General features: G+C 42.8%; 1 protein-coding gene across 4 annotated transcripts in view; it reads left to right on the top strand.

Annotated features, from left to right (window-relative positions):
• The first annotated feature begins 4,890 nt into the window (after positions 1 to 4,890).
• Positions 4,891 to 20,726, top strand: part of RERE (arginine-glutamic acid dipeptide repeats) — a 413,923-nt gene continuing 398,087 nt past the window's right edge. For all 4 annotated transcript variants that reach the window (XM_053575354.1, XM_053575356.1, XM_053575353.1 and 1 more), the window contains exon 1: positions 4,891 to 5,388. The gene's annotated coding sequence lies outside the window, so the exon portion shown is untranslated. The remainder of the gene's footprint in view (positions 5,389 to 20,726) is intronic.

Raw genomic sequence — 20,726 nt, 5'->3', positions numbered from 1 at the left:
AGTAATATGAATCTATATTTTTTGTGTGTCTGTGTATTTTATTTTCTTATATAGCTATTTCATTGTCCCAACATCATTTACTAAACAATCCCTCTTTCCCATTTTCTTTTAAATACCAATACTGATGTGATCTCTGTAAATAACAAAAAAATCATTTCTTATGTTTAGTAAGATACATAACAGTAGTCCTTGATGTTTTCAGATTCAATAACCAATGTAATTGTCATTATTAAAAGTTTGTTTGAAGAAAGAATAAACTTTTTTCTAATTTCATAATGGGGAAAAAAAATCCCAAGAGATATATGACCTCTTTAATCTCCAGCTAGTTATTTAACTTCTTTTTTTTTTTTATTTTTATTTTTATTTTTTTTTTTTGCACTTTTTGGCTGGGGCCAGGTTTGAACCCACCACCTCCAGTATATGGGGTCGGCGCCCTAGTCACTGAGCCACAGGTGCCACCCCCCTTATTTAACTTCTTGAAGCCCCAGTTCCTTGACTTTGAAAGTGGAAATAATAGGGCGGTGCCTGTGGCTCAGTCGGTAAGGCGCTGGCCCCATATACCAAGGGTGGCGGGTTCAAACCGAGCCCCGGCTGAACTATAACCAAAAAATAGCCGGGTGTTGTGGTGGGCGCCTATAGTCCCAGCTACTTGGGAGGCAGAGGCAAGAGAATCGCTTCAGCCCAGGAGTTGGAGGTTGCTGTGAGCTGTGTGAGGCCACGGCACTCTACCGAGGACGATAAAGTGAGACTCTGTCTCTACAAAAAAAAAAAATAAATAAAAAAATAAGAAAATGGAAATAATAACAATACACTTCATGATGTCAGGAATAAGTGGACTAAAGAATGTAACATCCTGGGCACGGCGTGATAAGCTTTCCATCAATGATTTAAGAATTGTTCTTACTAAGAAGGTTATTGTTACTATATTATCAGTTTCTCAGATCCTTGGAAGGGAGTCCCTACTCTCTGGCTTTATGGCTGGAACACAATTCTTACATGTGATTGTTATAAATTGGCCTACTTTGCTGATTTTTATAATCTGATACTTTAATATTATGCTTTGTAATTATGTGGAAGTTCGAGACTTCTGAATTTAAATTTTTATAAATAAATGGAACTAAATGTACAAGCTTTTCAGTAGATAAATATTACTAACTATACATTTTATAAATTTTACAATACGTTTTTGTAAAAAACATGCATTTAATTGCTACTAATGATTTTTAACCTAATAAATTGTCATTTCTATAATACCAATCACTAATGCTATAGTAAATGTTCTTTCCTAATCTAGACACCCTCTGTCTTCCCTGCTGAATGGCAGGGCAGGATCCACTAGTGTCCTCTTGGAAGTGGTCTACTTGCCTGCCCCAGAGCTAAGTTTATTAGAAAGAGTACTCCTGGGCGGCGCCTGTGGCTCAGTCAGTAAGGCGCTGGCCCCATATACCGAGGGTGGTGGATTCAAACCCAGCCCCGGCTGAACTGCAACCAAAAAATAGCTGGGCGTGTGGCGGGCGCCTGTAGTCCCAGCTACTTGGGAGGCTGAGGCAGGAGAATCGCTTAAGCCCAGGAGTTGGAGGTTGCTGTGAGCTGTGTGAGGCCACAGCACTCTACCGAGGGCCATAAAGTGAGACTCTGTCTCTACCAAAAAAAAAAAAAAAAAAGAAAGAGTACTCCTGTAAATACAGATTTTGATGGAAACTGAACCCATTTAACTGATACCCTTTATCCCTCATTATTTCCCAACTGAAATCAAATAGTTCCATCCATATCCAGACTGTTGAAAGCAGTTTTACTGAATTTGTTTTAAAATTCAGTTTCTTGTTGGGTGCAGTGGCTCCAACCTGTAATCCTAGCACTCTGGGAGGCCAAGGCGTGTGGATCTCTTGAGCTCAGCCTTGAAACCAGCCTGAGTAAAAGTGAGATCCACCTCTACTGAAAATAGGAAAACTAGCCAGGTGTTCTGGCAGGCACCTGTAGTCCCAGCTACTCTGGAGGCTGAAGCAAGAGGATCATCTGAGCTGTGAGCTATGATGCTACGGCACTCTACCAGGGTGACAGGGTCAGACTGTCTCAAAAATAATAAATAACTAAGTATACACATATACTATGTATAATTCAGTTCTAACATTTATCAGCTGTATAAGGAGGTATTAACTAGTTTCCCAATTTCATAGATGAAGAAACTGCAGCACAGAGGATTTTGCTTGCTGAAAGTTCCTCAGAAAGGTAATAGCAAGGACCCATTTGTTTTTTTTTTTTTTTTTTAGAGACAGAGTCTCACTTTATGGCCCTCGGTAGAGTACCATGCATCACACAGCTCACAGCAACCTCCAACTCCTGGGCTTAAGCGATTCTCTTGCCTCAGCCTCCCAAGTAGCTGGGACTACAGGCGCCCACCACAACGCCCGGCTATTTTTTGGTTGCAGTTCAGCCGGGGCCAGGTTTGAACCCACCACCCTCGGTATATGGGGCCCGAGCCTTACCGACTGAGCCACAGGCGCCGCCCGACCCATTTGTTTTTATTGAGATCTCTCAGGTCACAGTCCAATAGTATTTGTTACTCCAGATTATTATTATTATTATTTTTTTTTTTTGTAGAGACAGAGTCTCTCTGTACCACCCTGGGGTAGAGTGCCGTGGCGTCACACAGCTCACAGCAACCTCCAACTCCTGGGCTTAAGAGATTCTCTTGCCTCAGCCTCCCAAGTAGCTGGGACTACAGGCGCCCGCCACAACACCCGGCCATTTTTTGGTTGTAGTTCAGCCGGGGCCGGGTTTGAACCCGCCACCCTATTATTATTATTTTTGAGATAGACTCTATGTCGCCCCTGGTAAATTGCTGCAGCATAACAGTGCACAGGAACCTCCAACTCCTGGGCTTAAGCGATTCTTTTGCCTCAACCTCCCAGGTAGCTGGGACTACAGGCGCCGGCCACAAAGCCTGACTATTTTTTGGTTGCAGTTGTCATGTTATCTACCTGGTCCCAGCTGGGTTCCAACCTGCCAGCCTTGGTGTTTGTGGCTAGAGCGCTGTAACCACTGTGCTACAGGCACTGAGCCCAAATTATTCTTAAAAGAAACCAGTTGGATGTGGAAATTATAATCTCCACATTGTAAGATATTCTAAAGAGAAAATTATCACTTTATTTGAAATAGATGAAGGAATTATTTTGTTCTATCCCTTAATTATTCTATCATCCATAGGCCTTAACTCCTTCTGGAAGAGTGTATGGTGTAAGGACACCAATAAGCATTTACAGAATATTAACAAACCAACAATAGGTTGATGATTCACACTGGATTCATGCCAGGGTCCGTGAAAGAACTCAGTAAACATGCTATGCATTTAAAAAAACTGCTAATCATAATTAAAACTTGTAAACCCCTCAAGCCTATAAATTGTATTAAATAGAATATGAACATTTAGCCTGCCCCTACTCCTTATAGCATCACAGGCTCTGTGATTATCAGTCTTTTGAGAAGTGACACAATACATGTTCTTCAAAAAAAAAGGTGATGTTTAGCCTTTTCCTTTTTTTTTTGTTTTGAGACAGGGTCTCACTATTCGTCCTGGGTACAGTGCCTGGTGTTACAGCTCACAGCAACCTCCAACTCTTGGGCTTAAGCGATTCTCCTGCCTCAGCCTCCCGAGTAGCTGGGACTTCAGGCGCTTGCCCTAATGCCCGGCTATTTTTTGTTGTTGTTTGGCAGGCCGGGACTGGGTTCGAATGCACCAGCCCTGGTGTATGTAGCTGGTTCCCTAGCTGCTGAGCTACAGGCACCGAGCCTGTTTTTTTTTTTTCTTTCTTTTTTTGTTTGTTTGAGACAGAGTCTCACTATGATGCCCTGGGTAGAGTGTTGTTGTATCATAGCTCCACAGCAACCTCCAACTCTTGGGCTTAAGCGAGTCTCCTGCCTCAGCCTCCCGAGTAGCTGGGACTACAGGCACCTGCCACAACGCCTGGCTATTTTTTGTTGCAGTTGTCATTGTTGCTTAGCAGGCCTCAGCCGGGTTGGAACCCTCCGGTCCCAGTGTATGTGGCCGGGGGCCCTAGCCACTTGAGCTAGGGGCGCCGAGTCTTCCTTCCTTTCTTTTCTTTTTTTTTTTTTTTTAAAGATTTTTTTCAAACTTAACGGCATAGTTATACCCTGTTCTCTTCTACAATCCCCTCTGTATCTTGATGACACTTTATTCTTTTCAAATAAGCAGCACGATTTACCAATTTCCCCCCTTTTTAAATTCATGTTTTTGTCACTTACAACATTTACCCAATATTATCATCAGAATTTCGGAAGAGTCCTAAAGGGAATCGTTTGAATCCACTCAGTAGGCCCCCCGCCCCCCGGAATATGCATAGGCTTCTTGGAACACTGAAAAGGCAAATCCAGACCTTGGTAACCAGAAGAGCAACTGGACTCTGCCAACCCTGCCCCCGGGACCTGCCCGCTCCGCGCCGCCGGTCCGGGGCGGGTCTACCAGGCGGTCTCCCGCCGGCTCCACCAGCTCGGGCCTTGCCCGGGGGGGAAGGGGGCGAGTCCGGAGTGCGGCCCGCGGCGCTTAGGGGCCGGCCTCGCACAAAGACGCGCCCCAGGACGGGGAGCGCAGCCTCCCGCCCCGGGCCACCGCCTGGAGCGCGTGCCCTCCAGCGATGGGTCGTGGCGGCTAGGAACCGCGGCCTCTCCTCGGCCACCGCTTCTGCTCATTTTATTAAAAAGAAAAAAAAAAAAAAAAAAAAAAGGAAGTAATCCCGCCCTCTCTGACCGCCCTTCGCCTGCCATTGGCCCGGCCTCCTTACGCGTCACGCCGCACTACGCCAATGGCGAGGCGTGATACTGCGAGGTGGGCCGGGCCCGAGCTGGGAGTGGGCGGTGGGTCGGTGCAGCATCCCCGCCGCGGCTCCGCCACCATCGCGGTGGTGCCGCTGCTCCCACAGACGCTCGCGAGCCGCCCCCCGCGCTCCGGAGCCTTCTTCCTCCTGCACGCCCCGAGACGCTCTCCCCGCTGGGCCTCGGTCCCGCCTCCTTCCCCCTCCTCTTCCCCTCTCTCGCTCTTCACATTGTCTCTGCCTCATTTTCTCTCCTAGTTGAGAAAAAAAAAAATCACCACCATCCTCAGGGAGTCCCCCTCGCTCTCCGAAAAAACAAAACCAGACATGATCCTGGGCTCCCGCTTCTGAAGGATTTGCCCGACCGAGGAGGAGGGAGCCTAGTTTCAAGTCGCAGTAAAGGTCACGGCAGGGAAGCCCCCGTAGCCCCTCCGCGTCGCGTCCCAGCGGGTCGGCCCCTCTCGGCCCTGCGCCCCGCGGCCTCCCGCCCCGTCCCCTCCACTTTCCCGGGAGCTGGGCCGCAGACACCTCTGTTGATGGTGTAGCGCATTAGGGGAAGGTAAGTCTCCAACTTGGCGGTGCCGCGTCGTGTGCTTTCTTTTTTGGCCCCTCTCCTGGTGACGGGGTGTTGGCGGGGGAGGGGGGAGCAGAGAGGGTCGGCCGTGAAAGCCCTCGCTCGTCTGGGGTGAGCCTGAAAGAAAAAGCTGGAGCAGAAGTCGAGGGGAACCAGGCGAGGGCAGGGCAGGAGGTGGCGAGGAATAAAGGGCCGGGCACTTCTGTGGTCCAGTCCAGCCAGGTGACTGTCCTCCGTGCCTTTTGACTCCGTGTTCCCTCCAGCTTCTTATGCATGCTCCTGTACTTGTCTGAGGTTAAACTATTTCATGTGACTCAATCATTGGCTGAACTGTGGGAGAAAAGGAAGTCAAGAACCGAAACTGTAAATTTCTTGAATGTTTGTGGATTTGGGGGTCTTGGGGGCGGACTTATATTACAATAATCCATTTTCTCCTTAGAGGAAGATTCCCCTTTTGTGTCCCACATTTCTAGTTCTCTTCTCTGCACGTCATTAGAAAATTGTGAAATCCAAAAGCACTTGCAGCAGAATAGAATTCTTACTATCCTGTTTAAGTTGTGTGAGTGGCTTCTGTTTTTTTTTTTTTAAGGTTATGGAAAGAAGATAAGTAGTTTTACATAGACTGGGGTGTATGTGTGTGTGGAGGGAGGGGGAAACTATTGCAGGTTTCCTTTGAAACTGGTTGCTTGAGAAGTTGTTGAAAGGAAAACAAAATGATTCATTGTTGAATTGTCATTTTCCTCTGTCTCTTTTCCAAGGTTTGCTTACAATTTTTCTGGATTACAGACTTCAAACATTGATTTAAGCAAAACGTGTCCTTGAGAAACTGGGTGCTTTAAATGTTTCAGTATGTCTTGCTATTTTAAGGTACATTTAGAAAGTAGTTTTGTATGAATACTGAAATAGCTTTTCTCCAAAGCAATTTTTTAAATTGGATGTAAAAGGATGAACTGGGTGAATTATAAAGCAGACATTTTAAGGTAACACGAATTAATGCATCCTATGTTTAGATTTGAAACAGTTTTCATAATTGCTTTCCATTTAAAGAGAGACCTTTTTGTCTGGTGTGTACACTGGTTTCTTTAGTCTCAGTCTGTTGGGGGAGGGGAGAGAGGATGGCTCTATACAATAATAAAATCATCTTTGGGTAGATACTTCCTTCCTTGGATTTCCTTGCTGAGTTAATTCTACCGTAAATTATAAACCGTGTTGATTTTGGTGACCTAGTCTGGGTGGAAAGCTGGCTTCCAGTTTTCCCTGTTGTTGTTAAGGTCGAAGGGAAAAGAGGCAGAGGCAGACACACACACGCACACACAATACCAGGCTGAGGGCTCATTGTTCTTCCATACACACATTCATTTTCTCTCTCCCATATTTGGGACTAGGTTTGCACAGGCAAACACAGCTCTTTTGGGAAGAGAAGAGAGAAGATAGGAGAAGGGGATGGTGCTTTTCTTTTTCAGTTTTCTTCCTTCTCACGTCTGGCCTTTTTTGCAACCTTGTGAGGCAGAAGTGTACATTGGAAACTAAAGGATACTCAAAAACATGTTCAGACTTCTCTGCCTCCTTCCCTTTGCAGCCCTGGTTTCTGCTGCTCTTTCTTTTTTGTGTATGTAAAGGTAAAACCCCTCTTTATAGGTCCTGTACTCAACTCTCAGTGCTTTCGTATTCCTTGTTGCCCCTGACTTTGTAGGGGACAGTGATTTGTTCACTTGACTCTTATTGTGTATAGTAAACGTGACCATGGTTTTTTTCTAGGTAGGAATAGATTGTCCCAGTTAAAATGACAAAGATTGTATTTGAGGTTAATATTTAGCAAAATGATGTATGAGCGTGTGTTATTAGTGATGTGATGGTTTGATGGTCAGGTTTGCCTGTCTATTGAGCTGTCAATATTGTTTTGTAAACGGGTTATTCGAAAAGATCTTTTTGTGTGTGTGTTGGGTGCTCCGCTGAAGGCTGGACAGGGAATAAATAGGCTGAGAGTCCACCTGGGGTAAACCTAGCTCAGGCCCAAGGATGGAGGCTGGGTTGAATCTGTGTGGGTTGCAGAATAGCACTTTCTACTGGTTAATTTGCTTTGAAAGATCCAGGGGAAGAGGGTGGAGGAGGGGATTAAGGGCTGAGGCTTAATGATTTTCTTTTAAATGTAGTTGTAGTGCCTTTCTGGAAATGCCACTTTCCCTAGCTGTTAATACAGATGCCCCTTGACGGGTATGGTTGCATGGACGCTTTATTACATTATTGGCTGTGTCTTGACATTAATTTGTTCTTTTATTAGAAGTATTTACACATTGTGACTTCCAAGGATTCCTCAGAATTGATACTGTTCCTTCTTTTATGGGGAATGTAGTTTGTCTTGAAATATTAAAATAGGTGTGTTTATTTGCATTCCAGTTGTTGGAAATTGTACATACACTAGCAGTCTTTTCAAAAAGTTATTTGTGTCATTAATAAAAAGTTAAATGGGCTGGATGCTGTGGCTCATGCCTGCAATCCTAGCAGTCTGGGAGGCTGAGGCAGGAGGATTGCTTGAGCCTAGGATTCAAGATAAGCCTAAGCAAGAATAAGATTCTGTCTCTACTAAAAATGGAAAAATTAGCTGGGTGTTGTGGAGGGCGCCTGTTGTCCCAGCTACTCAGGAGGCTGAGGCAGGAGGATTGCTTGAACCCCCCAGGAGTTTGAGGGCCAGCAGAGTGAGACTCTGTCTCAAAAAAAAAAAAAAAAAAAAAGTCAAATAAACTTATGCTATAGAAAGTAAAATCTTAGGACTGGGCAGAGAGGTTTTTCTCAGATATTTAACTTGTGTTAGGAGGGTAGAGATATGTTGGGATAGGGAAATCTACTAAAATTAGCAATTTCTCATATGTAATAGTGTTGCATTGCAATACTATTGTTTTCTGTAGTCATATAAACATAAAGTTAATAAACATAATTGAGTCTAATAGGATGACTTCTTGTATGGATTAGATTTTTAAAAAATAAAATTGGAGGCCAGAGTGTGTACACAGGTTAACACTGAAAAGGGCCATATAACTGCTTAAAGGCTTGTAAACCAAGGTGTAGTTTCATAGATAATCTGCCTGATAAATGTCTTGAATGATTTTTATCATGTCATATCCTAACCTATCTCAATTGTTTGAATGTAATAAAATGTTAGAGAGGTTGGAGGTGGTAAGGGGACTTGTGCATGTAGGGTAAATATCTTTTGTTTCAGACTGCCAGCTTCTAGGGATGTGATTTCTGATTTACTTTCCTTTCAAACTTTGCAGAAGAATCTCTAAATTTGTGTATCTTTTACAATGAAACATGAAGAGTTCAAATGTATAATTTATTTAGTGGGAATGAAGTCAAGTAATTTCAGTCCAATATATTCTCTGCTAATGTTTGTTGCAAGTAAACTAGAGTAACTGATAACCAGTTCACAAAGAAAAGGTAATCCAGATCAAGAAAAAAATACCAGTTACTGGCGATGCCTGTGGCTCAGTGAGTAGGGCACTAGCCCCATATACTGAGGGTGGCCGGTTCAAACTCGGCCCCAGTCAAACGACAACCAAAAAATAGCCAGGCATTATGGCGGGTGCTAGTAGTCCTGGCTACTTGGGAGGCTGAAGCAAGAAAATCGCCTAAGCCCTGGAGTTGGAGATTGCTGTGAGCTGTGATGCCACAACACTCTACTGAGGGTGACAAAGTGAGACTCTGTCTCTAAAAAAAAAAAAAAAAATACCAGTTACTTTTTCAACTTTGACTTATTGGTCAGTCAAAAAAGCCAAAAAAAGGGATGGGGCCTGTAGCTCAAGGAGTAGGGCGCCAGTCCCATATGCCGGAGGTGGCGGGTTCAAACCCAGCCCCGGCCAAAAACCACAAAAAAAAAGCCAAAAAAAAGGGCGGCACCTGTGGCTCGGTCGGTAGGGTGCCGGCCCCATATACCGAGGGTGGCGGATTCAAACCCAGGCCCGGCCAAACTGCAACAAAAAAACAGCCGGGCGTTGTGGCAGGCGCCTGTAGTCCCAGCTGCTTGGGAGGCTGAGGCAGGAGAATCGCGTAAGCCCAGGAGTTGGAGGTTGCTGTGAGCTATGTGATGCCATGGCACTCTACCTAGGGCCATAAAGTGAAACTCGGTCTCTACAAAAAAACAAAAACAAACAAACAAAAAAGCCAAAAAAAAAAAAAAATTGACTGTAATTATTATCAGGTCGTGCAATGATTATATGTAATATTGAACAGAAATATGCCAAATGCTGTGAAACATATACACTGGAATGTAACCTGTGCCCTTTTAAAAACCTGTGTCTGTCAAATATTATGATGGCTTTAGTAAGCATCCACTACTTTAAAATTAGTTTTGAATCTTTTAGCATCTTGTTCAAATCTCAGTAATCAAAAAAACATTTAAGTAGTAAAATAAGTCATATATATCAAGTTCTTTTGGGAGTAGTATGCTTTCCTACTAACTGCTTTTGGCAGCTACTTATGCAGTTGATTTAAAGGTTAAGATAGCAGAAAATTCAAATGTTTAAGTAAGTCATTAGTGTAACCTAGCTGTGAACTTCATTACACACACACACACACACACACACCCTGAAACAATAAACTATTGTCTTACATAATCAGTTTCTGATAATGCTGGGCTGTGGTTGATCATAGGTTTTTTTTTTTTTTAACAACCAGGAAGGGCCCTGCCTGTGGCTCAAAGGAATAGGATACCGGCCCCGTATACCGGAGTTGGTGGGTTCAAACCTGGCCCTGGCCAAAAACTGCAAAAAAAACAAACAAAAACCAAAACAAAACACACACACACACAAAACCACAAAACAAACAACCAGGAATTTTGGCTGGGTGCAGTGGCTCACCCCTGTAATTTTAGCATTCTGGGAGGCTGAGGTGGATGGATTGCCTTGAGCTCACAGGTTCAGGACCAGGTTGAACAAGAGCGAGACCCCATCTCTAAAAATAGCCAGCCATTGTCACGAGCACCTGTAGTCCCAGCTACTGGGGTGGCTCAGGCAAGAGAATCGCTTGAGCCTGAGAGTTGAGGTTGCTGTGAGCTGTGATACCATGGGACTCTACGGGACAAAGTGAGACTCTGTCTCAAAAACAAACCCAAAAAACCCAGGAATTCCTCTTCTATCATATTTAATTGGCTCTTAATTATTAGTATCTGTTAATTATTCCAGAGTTGAAGGTTTGTTAGTCTTGAGCTTGTGCTTGGTTTCTTATCTAAAAGACTTCTAGTGTTTTTTAAATAAGGAAAATTTAAAAAGCACTAGAAAATTGTTAAGATTGCTTAGGCCATTTTAATGAACATTTGACTAGAAATAGCTTAAGCATGCCCAAATAAAAAAACATACTGTATATGTTAGCTTGCAGTTTGGTTGGAATTGTGATTTGTCTGGCTAACTTGGTTTAAGATACATTACGTGTCTATTCATTAGTTATCTAGGTCAGAAAATACAGTTAATATGAAAAGTTTTATTGGAAAAGTGACCTGTTTATACCAGCGTAAAATGCTTTTTGATTGGTAAAATTTGCTAGTATATCAGCAACCATAAAGCAATATATTTGACTGTGTGGTCAATTTTTCCTCATTTGGTTATATTACAAAATGATACAACCTCTAATTTATAAACCACTTAGTATTTGAGGAATCCTCATAGCCTGTTCTTCTTGATGCATTTTGCATCAGAAGTTGAAGCCGTGGGTCATGTCCTAATTTTAAACTTTAAACATGTTATACAGGTGACTTTTAGGGGCTTTGGTTAAGCTGTTTTGGTTGTAAGGACAAAAAAGTCTTTCAAGTCATCTCAAGTATTGGAGCAAAGTGAAACAGAAATTTCAGCTTTGAGCGTGAGGCCTTACTGAAGAACAGCCCCAGGGTCAGTAGTGCCTTGTGGATGCTGGATACCACCGGAGTAGGATCCTACTCATCTTTAGTGACCAGATGCCTTGTTGCCTCCTCAGCAGGAAGAGTTTGTTGTGCCATACCCTAGCACCAGGGCTTGTATGGCTGTCCAGCTTGTGTATGGCAATATGGATCCCACTCTGAAGGGGAGCAGTGTTCACATTGTTGGCCTGGACTAAGCAGAAAGAGCTGTGAGCAAGCATGGCCGTGTAACTTCTCTAGATAGAGTCCTGAAGCAGCAACAGGGTAGAGGCCCTCCTAGGACAACCCACTCCCGCACAGACCCTCAGCAGAGCATGTGTGTGCTCATTCATTGACACCTGTACATGTCTCCTAGGCTCCCACAGGTCTCATTCTCTTCCTGCTTCCGAGGTGGGGAGCAAAGGAGTACTCGGTGTGTGTGGGCTGAACACAGTTCAGATGAGACTGTAGCATGTGCCTGCGTGTGTGTGAACTGCCTGGGGAGGCCCTGGAAACCTTCCTCTGGGGCAGAGGCTGGCTGGCGCTGCAGGGCAAGTGTATCCACACAAGAACAGCTTGGCTTAATTCCTAGAGGAACGCCCTGGCTCTGGCCACTGATTTAAATAGACGTTTGATATATGAAAACATCATTCAGGTGAGTTTAAATTGGATGCTTCGTCTTAAATCCAGAGCCAGTCTTCCTCTTACCCCTTACTGTCCTCTCCCACTTTTCTGTATTGGTCACTACATAGGACTGAATGAGAGTGTGACTGATAGTCTGTGATCCTGCTCTCCGTGAGAGGGCCATTACTGAGGCTGTTCAGATAAGGCAATAATGTTGCTAACTTACAGTTTTTACAGCCAGGGCTGGCCCACCTAATCCTCAATATTAATATTAACTCAGCTGTTTTGTCTTTAGTTTCTTTTTTGTCATTATGCCTTTTCTTCCACTATGAAAGACTTTCTGTGTCTTTAATTAAAATTCCCCCAAAGAGAAGATCTGATAGGTTATTAGTTATTACCACTGTTGGTTGAGGGGTTGGGGTCAGACCACCTAATCAGCTACCCACCAGTCCCCCAAATGGAAGGCCCTTGGGGTAGGGAGTCATCCCTAAATATATATGCTTGTGTGGACAGCATAGTTGGAGCTGAGGGAATGGGAGATATTCTGAGCCATGTGACATATGGGAAGGGAATTTCTTTTCTTCTGTTATAACCTATCCTGTTTTCCCCGTCTTCATTTTCCTTAACATTTGGTATGGCTGTTGTTGCCTTTGATAGCTTATTCTATCTAACAGTTTATTTTGCTTTAAGGGACTGCGTAGTTATAACTGATAATCAGCTATGATCCCTTTTTTAGGTGAGATTTTATTGCATTTATCTTTTTTTTTTTTGTAGAGACAGAGTTTCACTTTATGGCCCTCGGTAGAGTGCCGTGGCCTCACACAGCTCACAGCAACCTCCAGCTCCTGGGCTTAAGCGATTCTCTTGCCTCAGCCTCCTGAGTAGCTGGGACTACAGGTGCCCGCCACAACGCCCGGCTATTTTTTGGTTGCAGTTTGGCTGGGGCCGGGTTTGAACCCGTCACCCTCGGTATATGGGGCCGGCGCCTTACCGACTGAGCCACAGGCGCCGCCCTTATTGCATTTATCTTATCCTTTTATTTTCTGTGAATCTACTCACCTGCCTGTCTACCTGTCTGCCTACCCAAGTGTTTCCAAACCGTATTTATAGCATACTAATATGCTGCAAATATTTTAAGTATTCTGAGGTCAAGTAAGTTTGTTGTGCACATTAGTGCCTTAAAGCCTCTGAAATGTCTTTGAAATGTCTTATAGTATAGAGAGTCTGGGTTTTTTGTTTTCTTCCCTTACTCCAAAGAATACTTGCGACCTACTCATGAGATACTAACATTCTATAGAACACAGTTTGAGAAACGATTGTAAAATTCTTTCTTAACCAAAATAGCTTGCTTTTTTCCCCCTCAATAAAGAAGTAAGTTCTGAGTGTTATTGTCATAATGCTTTGTTGCTCTGTACTGTTTCTTCAAGTGAGTTTGAACTTTAGTGTTTTTTTTTTGCAGTTTTTGGCCTGGGCTGGGTTTGAACCCCCACTTCCGGCATATGGGGCTGGAGCCTTACTCCGTGAGCCATAGGCACTACCCTGAACTTTAGTGCTTTTAAGGGTGCAAAATGACTGCTTTTCCCACTTTATACATATGTCATTCTGGAGTTATTTTAAATTATTGTATCCATTATTTCTAATTCCATCTCTCAATTACATCAGTCAAATCAGTGTTTTTCTTTTTTACCCCACTTTAGTAGCTTGCTAGTCACTTCATTTAGTCAGTTTTTTTTAGAGATGGAGTCTCACTTTGTCGTGCTTGGTAGAGTGCTGTGGTGTCACAGCTCACAGCAACCTCCAGCTCTTGGGCTTAGGTGATTCTCTTGCCTCAGCCTCCCGAGTAGCTGTGACTACAGGTGCCCACCACAACGCCCGGCTATTTTTTGTTGCAGTTTGGCTGGGGTCGAGTTTGAACCTGCCACCTTCGGTATATTGGGCTGGCGCCCTACTCACTGAGCCACAGGCGCTGCCCCATTTACTCAGTTGTATAAGTACTGGCAAGAATGTTTCAACAAATAATAAACAGAAGCAGGTACTTTACAGTTCTTATAGGTATGTAAAGATGAAGAGAATAGCCTTCTAGAAATGACAGCCTAAACGGGCCATTGGTATACACATAATTGTTTAAAGAAAAAGATGTTTTAGAGACATAAAATGCCATAGGGTTGTACCAGTTATTTATTGGTGTAGACAAATTTACCTCAAAAACGTAGGACTTTACATAGTAAGCATTTATTATCTTACAGTTTCTGTGGGTCAGTTGTTTGGGAGTGGCTTAACTGAGTGGCTCTGGTTCAGACCTCTTTCTTGAGGTATCAGACATCTGAAGGCTTGACTGGGGCTGGAGGATTTGCTTCTAGTGTGGCAAATGTGCTTCATGTTGCTGTGGGCAAGAAGGTGTAGTCGCTGGCCATATTGACCTCTCTGTAGGGTTCCTTGAGTGACCTCATGACATTGCATTTGGCTTCCCCCAGAACTAGTGACCAGGGGAAGGTAGAGAAAGTAAGGAGGAGCCTCAGTGGTTTGTTTTGTTTTAAATCCTGAATGTGTTTCTTTTTATTCATTTATTTATTTAGACACAGAATCTCACTCTATTGCCTAGGTAGAGTGCTGTGGCATCAGCCTAGTTCATAGCAACCTCAAAACTCCTGGGGTGGAGTGGTCCTCCTGTCTCAGCTTCCTGAGTAGGTGGGACTACAGGCGACTGCCACCATGAATGGCTAATTTTTCTATTTTTAGTAGAGATGGGGTCTCTCTTGCTCAGGCTGGTCTGGAACTCCTGAGCTCAAGGGATCCTCCTGCCTTGGCCTCCCAGAGTACTGGGATTATAGGCATGAGCCACTGCTCCTGGCTAGATTTAGTAAAGTCACTAAATTGAGCCCATACGCAAAAGGAGAATTAAGCTTTACCTCTTGAAGAAGTATAAAGAATTTGTGGATTTATTCTAAAACTGTCACAGGTGTTCAAAGGCGAGAAATGACAGATCAGAAAACCATTTCTCCCTTGATTAGTTATCTTTAAGCAGTGATTTACTTGGTCTGGTTCTGAGAGGAGAGTGACATGATCAGAACCCTGTGTTAAACTCTATCCATGTTTAGATATAATTTATTTCCTTTTTTCTTTTCTTATATCAGATTTAGTCTCACTTTGTCACTCTTGGTAGAATGCTATGGCTTCATATTTTGCAGCAACCTCAAACTGCTGGGCTCAAGTGATCCTCTTGCCCCAGCCTCCCAAGTAGCTGGGACTACAGGGACTGCCCCAGATGCCGGCTATTTTTAGAGATGGGTCTTGCTCTTGCTCAGGCTGGTCTTAAAACTCTCGAGCTCAGGTAGTCCACCAGCCTGGGCCTCCCAGAGTGCTGGGATTATAGGCATGAGTCACTGCACCTGGCCAAATTTAGTCTTATTTGTTTATTTATTTATAGATTTGAGTCTCACTATGTTGCACAGCGTGGTCTCAAATTCCTGGCTTTAAGCCATTCTTCTGCCTCAGCCTCCAGAGTAGCTGTGACTATAGGCTTGCGCCACCTCGGCTAGCTAATCTGTTTAACTAAAGCTGTATTTGGGACACACTGCCTGAAGGGTGTTTGGTTTGGCCACTCTTATTTCCTACCAGTTAAGTACCTTTTCTTCAGTTCTTTAAACTTCCCACTACTTTGATTACTTCATGAAATCTTGTGTTAATATTTATTACTGGCATTTATATTTTAGTGCTAATCGTGTTCTTTCCATTACATTGTAAACCCCTTAAAGACAGAAAGTTTTCCTATGACTATACTAGTATGTATGCTTATATTTGGAATTAGATATATTCTGCAAAAGACAATTCTCTGAATCTCAGTCTCAGATGCCATCATTTGTAAGATACATCATTATTTTTTGTACCACTAAGAATGAAAGACGTGCTGCCAATTAAACTATGTAAAAGCGGCTCTAATTCCAGTGATAAAAAAACATAAACACTGTGCGAGTCATCAGAGTGGGTCCATCCATTTAGATTATCTTTCTTTTCACAACTTTGTATTTCCTGGAAAGCGTGTCTGAAGACAGATCTTAAAGCAGATAGTTTTCTCTGATAGGAACAGTATTGTAGGTTGTGTTCTTGTATAAGGGTTTAGCATGAAAAATCTTAGCTATGGCCAACAGTACCGTAAAAACAGAGATGCTAGGTGGTGCCTGTAGCTCAATAGGTAGGGCGCTGACCATATACCGAGGGTGACAGGTTTGAACCCAGCCCTGACCAAACTGTAACAAAAAATGCCAGGCGTTGTGGTGGGTGCCTGTAAGTCCCAGATACTTGGGAGGCTGAAGCAAGAGAATTGCTTCATCCCAGGAGTTGGAGGTTGCTGTGAGCTGTGATGCTGCTGCATTCTACTGAGGGCGATAAAGTGAGACTGGTCTCTAAAAAACCCCCAAAAAACAGATGCTAGCACAAATCTGTAGTCATTATAGTTGAATGACTATAGTTCCCATTGAGTAGGTATAACTATTATGTATTTTGATTTGTCATATGTTACGTATATTTAATAAACAAAAATACTTCCACCCTCCTGTATCGTCATTTTGACTTGAAATATGCTAACTTTATTTTAAATATTTGCATTCTTCATGATTCTATCCATTAATTTCTCCTTCAGCACTGTCTTTCTTTAACACCCGTTTGCTTCCAACTTGCAAGTTTATCAATACAGCCCTAATCTGTCTCCTGAAATCCAGACCCAAGTTACTTTCTGCCTCTTTGGATATCTTTTGGGCACCCTATGGGCCGGGCGCAGTGGCTCACGCCTGTAATCCTAGCACTCTGAGAGGCTGAGCTGGGTGGATTGCCTGAGCTCACAGGTTCGAGACCAACCAGAGCAAAAGTGAGACTCTGTCTCTAAAAATAGCAGGCGCCTGTAGTCTCAGCTACTTGGGAGGCTGAGGCAAGAGAATTGCTTGAGCTGAAGAGTTTGCTGTGAACTGTGATGCCGCGGTGCTCTACCAAGGCATTTGTGAGACTCTGTCTCAAAGAAAAATCTTAGGCTGGCTGTCTAAAGGAAGAATGAAACATTAGTCTTTCACAGGGTGTGTGAGAGAAATGAGCAAGACCAAGATAGCAAAGTCTGAAATATAGGTTTAACTTTATCTTCATTTAACCTTCATACTTGAAACAAGGTCTAGTAAGTACTGTGGACTCTGACCCAATAAGATGAGCATTGCCTCTTTTTAGAAGGCAGGGGATGGAGGGAGAGAGCAAGGCATCTTTTGTTGGTCCAGCTTGAGCTCTCTAGTGAGGTTGGTTTAATGGCCTGTGAGGAATAACTAAAAACATTTGGATATCTGTCTAGCCGCCCTAAATTCTAATTTTTTTCAAGATAAACCCTGGGACCCCGGTGGGGTAACTGAAAGATATTTGTCTAATTTAAGGTTACCCTAGAAGATACAATTACAAAAAAGAGTCATGTATAAATAAGATCTGCCAGTTGGAAAGGTGGCCCATCATCAGTATCTTCTGGGGCATTTTGGTAAGATGCTGATTCATATTTTGGTAAAAGGAGTATAATTTTTGAGGAGCATGATTATGCATTATTATATTAGTAGAACAAAGTGGAAGCTTCACTATATTAGTCTCAGTCTGAAACAAGACTATGACAGTGGAAGGGGGATGATTAAAGTGGGGGCTAGAAGAGTCAGGCAGAGAGTTTCACTCAGCCTTTCCAGACTCAGACACATTGCTTGTTGTAAACTCTGGAAGGAGGAGGCCCCTCTTCTCTGGTCACCTTGCATGTGAAGAGTGCAGTAGGCAGTCATTTGTCAAATAAATAAGTAATATTATCGTGTGATATTATTGAGGTAGACGATAAAGGAGATTCTATAATAAAGGAGTCTCTAGACCTCAAGGCATACCAGAAAACTGATTGTTTTGGACAAATTCTTTTTTTTTTTTTTTTTTTTTGGTAGAGACAGAGTCTCACTTTATGGCCCTTGGAAGAGTGCCGTGGCCTCACACAGCTCACAGCAACCTCCAACTCGTGGGCTTAAGCGATTCTCTTGTCTCAGCCTCCCAAGTAGCTGGGACTACAGGTGCCTGCCACAACGCCCGGCTATTTTTTGGTTACAGTTTGGCTGGGGCCGGGTTTGAACCTGCCACCCTTGGTATATGGGGCCGCCACCTTACCAACTGAGCCATAGGTGCCGCCCTGGACAAATTCTTGATGTTAACAGTTTTATATCTCAAATATAGCATAGGAAACCATTTTATTTTATTATTTATTTATTTATTTTTTTGTTTTTTTTTGTTGCAGTTTGGCTGGGGCTGGGTTTGAACCCGCCACCTTCGGCATATGGGGCTGGCGCCCTACTCACTGAGCCACAGGCGCCGCCCAGAAACCATTTTATTTTATTTTTACTATTTTTTTTGAGACAGAATCTCACTATGTCATCCTCAGTAGAGTGCAGTGGCCTCACAGCTCACAGCAACCTCAAACTCTTGGGCTCAAGCGCTTCTCTTGTCTCAGCCTCCCTAGTAATTGGGACTACAGGTGCCCGCCACAACGTCCGGCTATTTTTGTTTAGCAGGCTCAGGCCCGGTTCGAACCCACCAACCCTGGTGCATGTGGCTAGCTCTCTAACCACTCAGTACAGGCGCTGAGCCAGGAAAATCATTTTGGAGCCATTTAGTTATTTGAATATCAGAAATGGGTTTTTATTTTAATCATAGAAAGTTAAAATATGTATTAGAAATTTTTTTTTTTTGTAGAGACAGAGTCTCACTTTATCACCCTCGGTAGAGTGCGATGGTGTCACACAGCTCACAGCAACCTCCAACTCCTGGGCTCAAGCGATTCTCTTGCCTCAGCCTCCCGAGTAGCTGGGACTACAGGCGCCTGCCACAACGCCTGGCTAGGGTACTGAAATTTTTTAAGTTTTTATACAGTAAACGTATGATTAAAACCTCTTAGAGGCTTTTAATTCTTATCATTTGTAAACTAGAAAAATGTGCTGACATTTTGTTACTATTAATATATTGAGAAATGCTTTTATTAACACTAATGTTTATTAATATTTCTAGCTTTACAAGATAACCACATGCTTTAATATTTTATTTGGAATTTCTTAGCACTTTTGTTTTCATAGCCGTGAGTATTTTAGGGTCTTTATGGAGTAAACAGTTTTGACACTGTATAAAAACTAATAGGGTGGCCCCTGTGGCTCAAAGGAGTAGGGCGCCGTCCCCATATGCCAGAGTGGCAGGTTCAAACCCAGCCCTGGCCAAAAAAACAAAACAAAACTGTAATAACTTGGGTTATATGTATGATTGGAGTATGTATGCTGTGATTTTCCTGATAACGAACAGTAACTTTTCTTCTCACAGCTCAGATAACTTTAGTTTTGGACAGTTTATCTTTCCATCTATTGATTGTCATATTTTATTTGCCTCAGCATACAAATAAATTTTGCAATTACATAATTGTTGTAAATAAATTTCTTTTTAGATGTCATTTATAAATTATTTCTATACTTAGAACCAAAATTTTGAATGTGTTATGAAGTTATAGTGTCCAAGGACTTCTTAAAACCCCATATAATGAAGTTGGTCATAGTAATTTCCTTTTTAGGACGCATATCAGGGCACTGGGGAGCTGGATGGAGAGGGAGGGATCTTACCTTTCTATCTTGTATACTTTTTTTTTATTTTTAGGCAAAGTCTTCTTATTCTGTCCACCAGATTGGAGTATAGCAGTTGGATCAGAGGTCATAGCTCACTGCAACCTCAACCTTCTGGCCTCAAGGAATCCTCCTTTCTCAGCCTCTAAATAGGCACACACCACTGTGCCTGGCTAATATTTCTTTTTTTTTTAGAAATGGCACTTTGCTATATTTGCTTAGGTTGCTCTCAAACTTTTGGCTTCAAGTGATCCTGTAGCCTTGGCCTCCCAAAAGTGCTATGATTATGAGTGCCAGCCACTGGGACTGGTGAGCCTGTATTTTTTTTTTCTTTCTTTAAACTTTTAGATTCTTGCCCTTCTCTTTTAATTATATGCTTTAGTGAAATATGAGCTTAATTAATGGTGGAGAAATGGGACATACAAAATGACCAAGACACAGATCATGTTCTTGACAAATTTTCTGATTAATGGGAAAGATAAGATGATAGCTGAGTACTAAGTAGAAGAAAGTGCCTCAAGAGGTGATGATATGTTAGGAAGGATTTGGTGTGGGAAGTAGTGTTTAACCTGTGTTTTGAGGGATTGGCAGGATTTGGACATGTGATAAGTAGCTAAGAAGATTTCAGGGAGGAAATTCTATGGCGCAAAGCTTGAGAAATGTTGAGTACTTTTGCTACTTCCATGATGAGGATTATTAAATTGTGTTTCAGTTAAAAAACATTTTTTATTGTTGTTGTTTAAAATGTTCTGGAGCAGATGCAGGCAGACGTAGTTCTTTCACCTTAAGGTAGTTTATATTTGAAGTTATAGCTGGTAGCTGTTTAAGTGCATTTTGGAGCGGGAGCCCAAAGGTTGACTGGTTTGTTGAAAGAACAGACCCATGTGGCTGGGACCCTAGAGCCCTGGAAAGGCAAGTTGAGATTATAATATGAGGAAATTTAACACCAGGATGAGACTTTATTTGATGGCTTCATGTTCAAATCGAATACAAATTGTAATTATAAAATTAATACATACTCACTGTACTTACATTCATATTATATAGCATAGCACCCATTCCCCCAGTATTCTTTTTTTTTAAAGAAAGTTTTATGTATTTATTTATTTTTGTTTATTTACTTTTGTTGTTGTTGCAGTTTGGCTGGGGCCTGGTTCAAACCTGCCACCCTCGGTATATGGGGCTGG

This window comes from Nycticebus coucang, chromosome 22 (genome assembly GCF_027406575.1).
Source record: "Nycticebus coucang isolate mNycCou1 chromosome 22, mNycCou1.pri, whole genome shotgun sequence".
Classification (NCBI taxonomy): Eukaryota; Metazoa; Chordata; class Mammalia; order Primates; family Lorisidae; genus Nycticebus; species Nycticebus coucang.
This window is presented reverse-complemented; position numbering and strand designations above follow the sequence as displayed.